The sequence below is a fragment of the Excalfactoria chinensis genome, chromosome 9 (genome assembly GCF_039878825.1).
Source record: "Excalfactoria chinensis isolate bCotChi1 chromosome 9, bCotChi1.hap2, whole genome shotgun sequence".
Taxonomy (NCBI): domain Eukaryota; kingdom Metazoa; phylum Chordata; class Aves; order Galliformes; family Phasianidae; genus Excalfactoria; species Excalfactoria chinensis.
Genome location: NC_092833.1, coordinates 5,695,992 through 5,704,027, shown reverse-complemented (window position 1 = coordinate 5,704,027; position 8,036 = coordinate 5,695,992). Strand labels below are relative to the sequence as shown.

The 8,036-nt window shown below is 40.8% G+C and overlaps 1 long non-coding RNA gene across 1 annotated transcript in view; it reads left to right on the top strand.

Annotated features, from left to right (window-relative positions):
• The first annotated feature begins 376 nt into the window (after positions 1–376).
• The window catches only part of LOC140256424 (uncharacterized), a 41,170-nt gene continuing 33,510 nt past the window's right edge, over positions 377–8,036 (top strand). The window contains exon 1 of the long non-coding RNA XR_011904709.1: positions 377–462. This is a non-coding gene — a long non-coding RNA (uncharacterized lncRNA). The remainder of the gene's footprint in view (positions 463–8,036) is intronic.

Genomic DNA, 8,036 nt, shown 5'->3' with positions numbered 1-8,036 from the left:
ACCTTTGGCCTGCACTTGTCAGCCAAATTTAATGTACCTTCATTATGTTTGCTATTGCTTGGTAGCAGGGTGGTGAGTGTTTTTAGCCCATAAGCTTAGGATGCCTCTTTGAGTGGCAGAGCTGCAAATTCTGTAGATTCAGGACTGTAAAAAAATAGGAGCTTTAAGCATGATGAATAAGAAAGGGTCTCTGTTACAGGGGCTTCTTAAGGAGGCTGTAAGGGAAACTGTTGATCACAGCCTGAACCTCTGATTAACCATCTGAGGCAAGCGATGAGTCAGCTGTGGGAGCACAGGTGAAGGTAATTCAGATGTGCTCCCAGAAGGGGTGGAGCTTGACCCCACTTCTCCTAGATCTCATTTAATGGCTGACCACCACTAAGGTAGCATCTCTTTCTGGAGACTGCTCCTTTGTGGAGTTTTTGTGGTGAGCATCCATCTCAACTGAAAGTCTCAGCACTGGTGAGTCTTTTCTTAGGTGCTCTCTGGCTATCCATTTACTCTGTAATTACATCTATACACCTGTATTGTTCCAACTATACATGGACAAATAGATCTGTTTTATTATGGTGCTCTGTCAGACTGACATATCAAAGTATTTTCCTTCCTTGTTTACAAAACTACAGTAATGCATAAGTAATAGAGATATTTAAAATCAGGAGCTCATGCTACATGAATTTTAAACATGCTGTGTGTGTAACCTTTCATTAATGAGTTGGTGTAGCAGAAATGCTGAGTCATGGCCTGAATCAGTGATTGAGCACCTGGTGGTTGGCAGGGCCAACCCAGAGGAGCTCAGGTGCATGCAATGTACCTGATTGACTGGAAGGGGAGGAGGCAGGATGCACCCCTTCCCAGACCTCATTTAAGGGCTAGCAGTGGAGGCAAGGGGAACTTGCTGGAAATCCCTGCCTACCTGAAGCCTTCTAAAGGTAAGCAGTTTCTCTTCTTTGTTTTTTGTGTCCACAGCTGCTGTATTTGGGCTTGTTCTTATTTGCTGTAGTCTAAGATTGTGCTGCCCTGCTACTATCACTGTACTTTCTATCTCATTATAGTATGTATAGCATTGCAATTGGCACTGGCTGAATGGGGCCTCTTCTGAGGTAAATGTATCTCCAGTGGTATGTTAACTGTACAGTACCTGAAACACAGTTACTGTTATCCTAAACCAGGTGTCTTGCCACCCATTAGCTATTCTTGGTTTGGAAAGAGGTAACAGCAGACCTCATATAAGAGTTCTTGCAAGATACCTGCTGTTTTTTAGACAGTTGTTATGAACTGTTGTGCTTGTTATCTGAGCTTTTGTGTTTGAAAGCTCATTTTATTAGTTTATCATTCAAAATTGCTTATACCAGGCCGATGTATGTCCATTTACAATTCTCTCTGATCTTTGTAGCTGTGGCCACAACGCCTATGTTGTGAATGCCGCATTGCTTTCTAGTCTGTGATGTTGCTCCTGAGCACAGTACTGACTTGCAGAACTCTGTGCTTTAACCAAAGGGACAACTAAGCTGTTGTTCTGGAACTCTACTGTGTCAGAGCTGTGCTAATAGCTTCGTATTAATGATAAAAGTCTTACTCCACTTCTTACCTCCAGGCCTCGCAATTCAGTTATTTCCCTTGAGTTGGATGTGTTGGGTGATTGTCAAATGTTTATTGAGCTGATTCAATTCGCTAACTCTGTGTAACACTGTCACTGTTGGCCAAAAGGAGGGCATGGGGAGGGTTGGAGGAAAACAGCCTAGATTTTGCAACTAGATGTTGCAATACCTGTGGATATTGCATGATTCACAGTGTTGCAAGAGAGTCCCTTGAGCAGAGCTCATTCAATTTGCTTTGTAAGAGTTTCTCCAAAGTATGGACATTATAAATTATGAAATTACCCACTATTCACTACATACGAAATAACAAGATATTTCCTAAAATATTTTATGACTGTATATACTGAATGACTGTATGTACTGATTGTGTAGAAGCAGCTTTTCCTTCAGCCATATCCATGCTTGGTTTCTGCAATAATTTTGGTCCTGAACACTCTGACTCAGTTGTAAAGTTGAACACCTTAATAAGATTTGTACAGATGTTTATTTTGGAAACCACTGTTTTCTCCCTTCACAGCTCTGGTGTAGCAGGCAGTTTTGGGGTTCGCTCTACATGACTGAATAAACCTGGGAATTGTTCTCCCTTGTTACCTGGTGTTGCTATCCTGCTTTCAGGTTCTAGTCTCCTGCCCCCCCAGAGAACTACTGAAACTTTTTGCAAATAGCCCCAAGAGTGTGACCTGCGTAGCAGATGCTGACATTTTCCAATCAGCAGTATTATTTTTAAGCTCTGCTGTGTCATCAGCTGGTCATGTATCCTATTGCTTCATAGACCCTGCTGCCTACCTTGTGCCTGTAGAAGCAGATAGCACAGGCTACAGGCTTTCAGATGGGGAAAACAAGAGAGGATAATTCCTCTTTTTCTGCTTGCCCCTTCCCCTCTTAGAATCAACAGGTCTATTTTGAGTTGGAAATGGAGTCTAATTTCAAAAAGGCAGGCAAAAAGTGACTACAATTGATAATGCTTTCTTGAATGTAGATAGTTCTGTGACCTGGCTTCTCTGAGTACCTCCTGTAACCCATGATGCTCTTTCTTCCCCAGATGGCACTTGCTGTCCCAAAAATGCTGTCATTTTCCTGGGGATTGTTTTGAAAGGAATTGTGATTTATTTATTTATTTTTTCCAGTATTACCCCCAAAATGTACTTTCTTTGAGAACTCCATGTGCTACATTTGATGTGGGCTGCAGAGTTAGTTTGTTGTTGTTGTTTTGTTTTTTGCGCTGTGATAGTTTTCTTGCCTTTCCACAGAAATGCTGCCTGTCAGCTAGTTTAGCATCTGTGCATTTAATTTCTAATCCTGGAGCTCAACAATACTTGTTTCTCAGACTAAGGATGGGTAAAGTGATGGTGCCTCACTAAATGGAAACATGCTTTACCCTTCAAGAGACTCGCATTTATTCAATGTGTTCCTTGAAAAAAGATAAAAATGCCAGAAACAAAGATCTGAACTGAAGCAACTTGTTTGCCTGGCTGCAGGCTGACCCTTCCTTCAAAGTGCAGAATGGTTGTGTGGTCAGACTGTCAGGTGAGCGTCCAGAGTGTGAAGAAATGAATTTTGAATGAATACACTTTAAAATAAATTAAGCAAAAAGTTGAATTGGCCAACTCTCAATCACATTTCCTTAGGTTCTACTCATTTAAAGAAAATACAAGTTCTTACTTTCTCATGAACTCTCTTCTAGATGAAACATTGGAATGAATTCCATTACACTCATCTTGTGCAGGTAATAAATATTGCAGGACTCCTCTGGAAAAAATTAAGTGATAAAACTCTACTATCTTTGCCAAGAGTCTTGTTTTTTCACTCAATGAAACACATTCCAGGGTGGTGGAAACCAGTTTCTGGTTTGTAGCAAATTTTATTGTTGCTGTTTTTTAATTGGTTTTCAGACTTCAATTTTTTGGATCATCAGGCTTGAAGTAGGAATCCAGACTCAACTGGTTTTTGACCTGGGAAAAGTCTGGAACAAGGTATTTCAAATGAACAGCACTTTCCTTGGAAAATTTCTGACGGAGTTAACTCTAATGCTTCATGCTACTGGTCAATTGAATTTGTTGTGTGAAAGATCTAGACTTGGTCCCAGCTGCTGAAACCTTCTGTTTCCTCTGAGCATACTGAAGAAGTGTGCAGGCCCCCCAGATTTCCCTCTGCAGTCATCTCTGGACAGTGGTGACCAGAACTAACTGCAAGATTAGTTTTGATGTGTAGATTTTGTGGCTAAGTGCCATTGGTGGTAAACATGAAATATACTTAGTTTTACACTGAGAAACATAGCAGCTCTATAGCAACGGGACTCCTAACTGCCAGCGTTTCTCAACTGCCATTTTACTTCCATAGTAACTGGGATAAGTCCTTGGGGGGGGTGGGGGGAAGCAAACTTGACAATAAACATGGCAAAATATGAAGCCCCTTCTCTATAGCAGCAGCTGCTTTTTTAATACAATTGGCAGTGAGTAAGCAGGCAAGAGCGTGCAACATCTTTGTTCCCACTGAGTAGCTTGGTGAGCCACCCTCTATGAGTAAGGGTCATTTAAGAAATTCCTGCCCCAGCAGATTTTTCTTGTCCCAAATTTTTTAGCTTGTGTCATGTTGCGGAGCCAGCATGTGTGCTGCCCCCAGTTTCATCCCTGTAAGTAACCCTGTGGAGTTGTGGTTGCCCATGCTTCAGCCTTGTGGGAAAATGGATTCTCATGGCACACCTTAGGCAGCCAGCATAGCTGGAGGGCATGTAACCTTCCCATCTGTTGGCCAAGTAACAGCACATCCTGTCTGTGTGCTGAAGAGTTGCTTCTTTTTCATTAATTAAAAAGGAAAGAAGAATATGGTAAAATTACTTGAGTAAAAAAAGCCCTATATATGATGAAGGATGGGTTGGACAGCTTTCCACCAAGAATAAAAGGAAAATGAGAGGTCCTGTTCAGGAAGGCTGCCTTTTAGGATAGTTTGTCTTCTTTCTTATCAGTTGCTGGAGCATCTTGTGTTTTGCTGAGCATGAAAGGAAATCTAAGCATCAACCACAGAAACTGTAGGTTGCTCCAGCTAACACCTTTGAATTCAGTCTTGGGAACTTTGTTTGCTGTGCCTGAACCTCCTCCATGTACCTCTACTGGTATGAGCATTTGCTGGTGAAGGTGTTACTTGGAAATTGGTTTTGAGTTTGTCTTTGATTTTCATTCTGTGGAAATACACCCCTCCTAAACCTTTGGAGAAAGCATGAGAGAAAAGGAAAACTGCATGCGATAGAGGCAGTTTTTGCTTCATTATTGAATAGTTTGGGCGAGAATGAGGATTGTGAAAGTTTTCTGATGATTGGGAAGATATTAATTTCTTTGGAAGAGTCTTTCTTACAGAAGTGAAATTCTGTTTTTGGCCGATACTCCCCAGGATGTTGCCAGCTTTCTAACAAGTCTGGTAGAAAGCACATGGGCTCTGGTGTTCTGCAGGGCTGCACTCCTTGACTTGTTTTGCCTTTGTGACGGTCCCCAGCTTTCATTTCATGTTTGAGAAGTCTGCACAAAGGTGAAGGCTCTGACATCATGCTGTGCAAGAGCAAATGGAAGCTACCTTTGTTTGATTTGCTAGTGCCCAAGACTTTGTTAATAGAGATTGACAGTGTAACTCCCATTAAAGGTGGCAATCAGAGGTCAGGAAGTATATGAGTTATCCAGTATTTGAAATATCCATTTAGCTTCTGGGAGCCACCATTTGATCTTGAGCAGAATAGAGAGATGAGTTCATTTTATTTTTTAAGTGTCATGTAGTTTGATGACTTCACTCAACATCTGCATTGTGTAGGGGTACCTGTAACATAAAGGACAAAAGGAAAAGCTTGCCATTTCCTGTAGGCATTTTTACATATAACCAATATATTAAAAGCTATTGGATTTTAAAAGTAAGAATACTGTATTGTTGAATGCCTGAAAAAATAATTTAGGCATTATTTTAGTCCTTGGCAAGACTAAAGTGAGTATTGTTTAAGAAATCTAGAATGCTGTTTCTGCAGTGACTTTCTTAGGACTCTTTACAGAGCCAACTACAAGGAATCTGTTCATGGATGAACAGATGTGCTTCAGGTGTGAGTAAAACCTTTTTAAGGTGCAGAAGGACTCTAAATGTTTTAACTGGAATTTAATCCACACAGTGTTGAGATAACCCAGTAAACATGCAAAGTTCATTAAGTAACTTTCCTTATACTGCAACTATATGTACCAACAGAGAATTCTCTCTCCTCACCTTCTCAGGTTGTTTAAATTGTTTGAAAAGTGTTAAACATATCACTTCTACAGAGCTTTCATCCTTATGGAACAGTATTATGTTGCTCTCCTTGCATAGTTCAAGTTGTCTGCAAGAAAGGTATAAGTGGAGGGTGAAAGAACCTGGAGAAGTCTGGAGATACTCAAATGAGTCAAGCAAAAACATGTTTTGGGAGGAAGAGTTGCTACTCAAAGCTCTCATAAGGGAAATACCAAACAGCAATTCTTGTCTTTTCAGGTGACAAAATGATTTTGGCCATCAGTTTTGTTCTTAATCTCATATCCCATCACAAAAATGAAACAGGCAGCAGCAAAAAAAACCTGAAAATTCTGAGCCTTAACATGTCCCTAACTGGAAACAAGTATCAATAAGAAACAAAATCATCCCTTTAGTAGGGAAATTGTTGGCATGGGTCATCTATTTTGACAAGTCTTTTTCTCTAGTGTCATTTGTTGTTTTTGCAGCTATCTCTAGGAATGATCAAGGAGGCTGGTATGGAGAGCAGGAAAGAGGTCACACATGAAGCATGTCTTCTATGCTGCTTTTAATTGAATCTTCCCTGCTGACCTGCCAGGCTAGTGGCTTTTCTGGCTACAGGCAGTGCCTTCAGAGAAGAAGCCAGGTTAGCATGACAGCTTGGCTAGAGAAAGGCAAAAGTCTTCTGAGATATGGCAGGAGAATTGAAAAAAAAAATAAGGGAAGGAACTTGTTGGAAGAGGAGACAGAAAACAGATCTGGAGAGGGGAAGGCAGCCATAAAAGGTTGGTAAAATGCATAACGAAGGAAGATGGGACACAATCTTTCATTCTTTATGGAACTTTGTTTTTATACATGTGACCGTTATGGCTGCATAAGCTGGTCTTATGCAGCTAGATATTTTTCCCTGGAATCTTTAGATCTATTCAGATCATTTATTTTATTTTTCAATACTTTTCATAGTTCCTTACTTGAAGAACTCAGGCAACCTGTGAGTGATAGTACTAAGGAAATGCAAAGTGGCTAACAAAATGGCCAGAGAGCATGACTTCCTTGTGTTTAGAGGGACATACATCTCTCAGTCTGCTTTTAATTCAGTGGTTATGGTGAAGACATGCAGATATGAAGAAGAATTGGCATCTTTCCTACCTCCCGATGTCATTGTCCCTGGTGGGAGGACAGAAAGAATCCAGACCTGTTTATTTCGAAGATCCCTCTTCTGGGGCGTACTCCACAGATCTTGAAGTATTTTCATATATCTTTTTAACTGTGGTTTCACTTTTTCCTTGAATTCTTATTTAATTGTGATGAGAAATTATTTACTGTTTCTATTTTGTAACTCTTTGTGTGATTTGTAGTGAATATGAGGGTGAGTCCTGTTTTACAGGAAAGGTGAGGTTGAAAGAGGCACGATAGTGTTGACTCTGTGGTCCTACTGTACCTGACTGTACCTGACCCACTAGGAAGTTCAGAAGCTGTTTGCTCGTAGTAGCAAAGGAATAAGTGGTTTGAACAGTTCCCTGCTTTCTGCTTGCCTGCTTATCAAAAGCTGCCATCTGATGTGTTGCAAATCTCCTTCCTGATGCAAGACTGTTGTGTCCTGCTGGCTGTGGCCCACCACATGTAGTCAGTCCCTTTGTGTACTTGGGAGTATCCTGGCCTCACCTCTGCCGTGTCAGTCCTGCACCTGAGGAAGTGCGGAAGCATTGTTCCTCACCAAAGGAAAAGGCATGGAGATTTCAGGGCAGTTTTTAAAAGATACTTCTGGTGTTGCTATTTGCATTGTACCATTCAGGACAGAGCCCAGTTCTCACAGGCAGGAGAGTGAAAGTGTTTCTAAGCTTCTCTCTGTCGCATCAACTTGTCAGGAGCATCTTTGATTGCTGTTTTTTGTTCTCACACTGGTTGAGTCAAATCCATTCCAAATTACTGCTCTGACATTCAGACCTTCCAGGCAAACTGCCAGTTGTAGCACCTTATTTTTTTGTTAGAAAAAGAGGGGGGGAAAAAAATAAATCACTGACATGTAATTAACAGAGCCACATCAAATTTGAAATCTGAATGACACCCATTATTGAATAATGAGCTTCAAATCTTTTGTTACAAGTCTTTTAACACAGCAATGGTATGAAAAGAATCAGAGGATAGGAACTTGTCTGACACCAATCCTGAATGTGGACAAATGCTCTTGTTTGTTGTTTC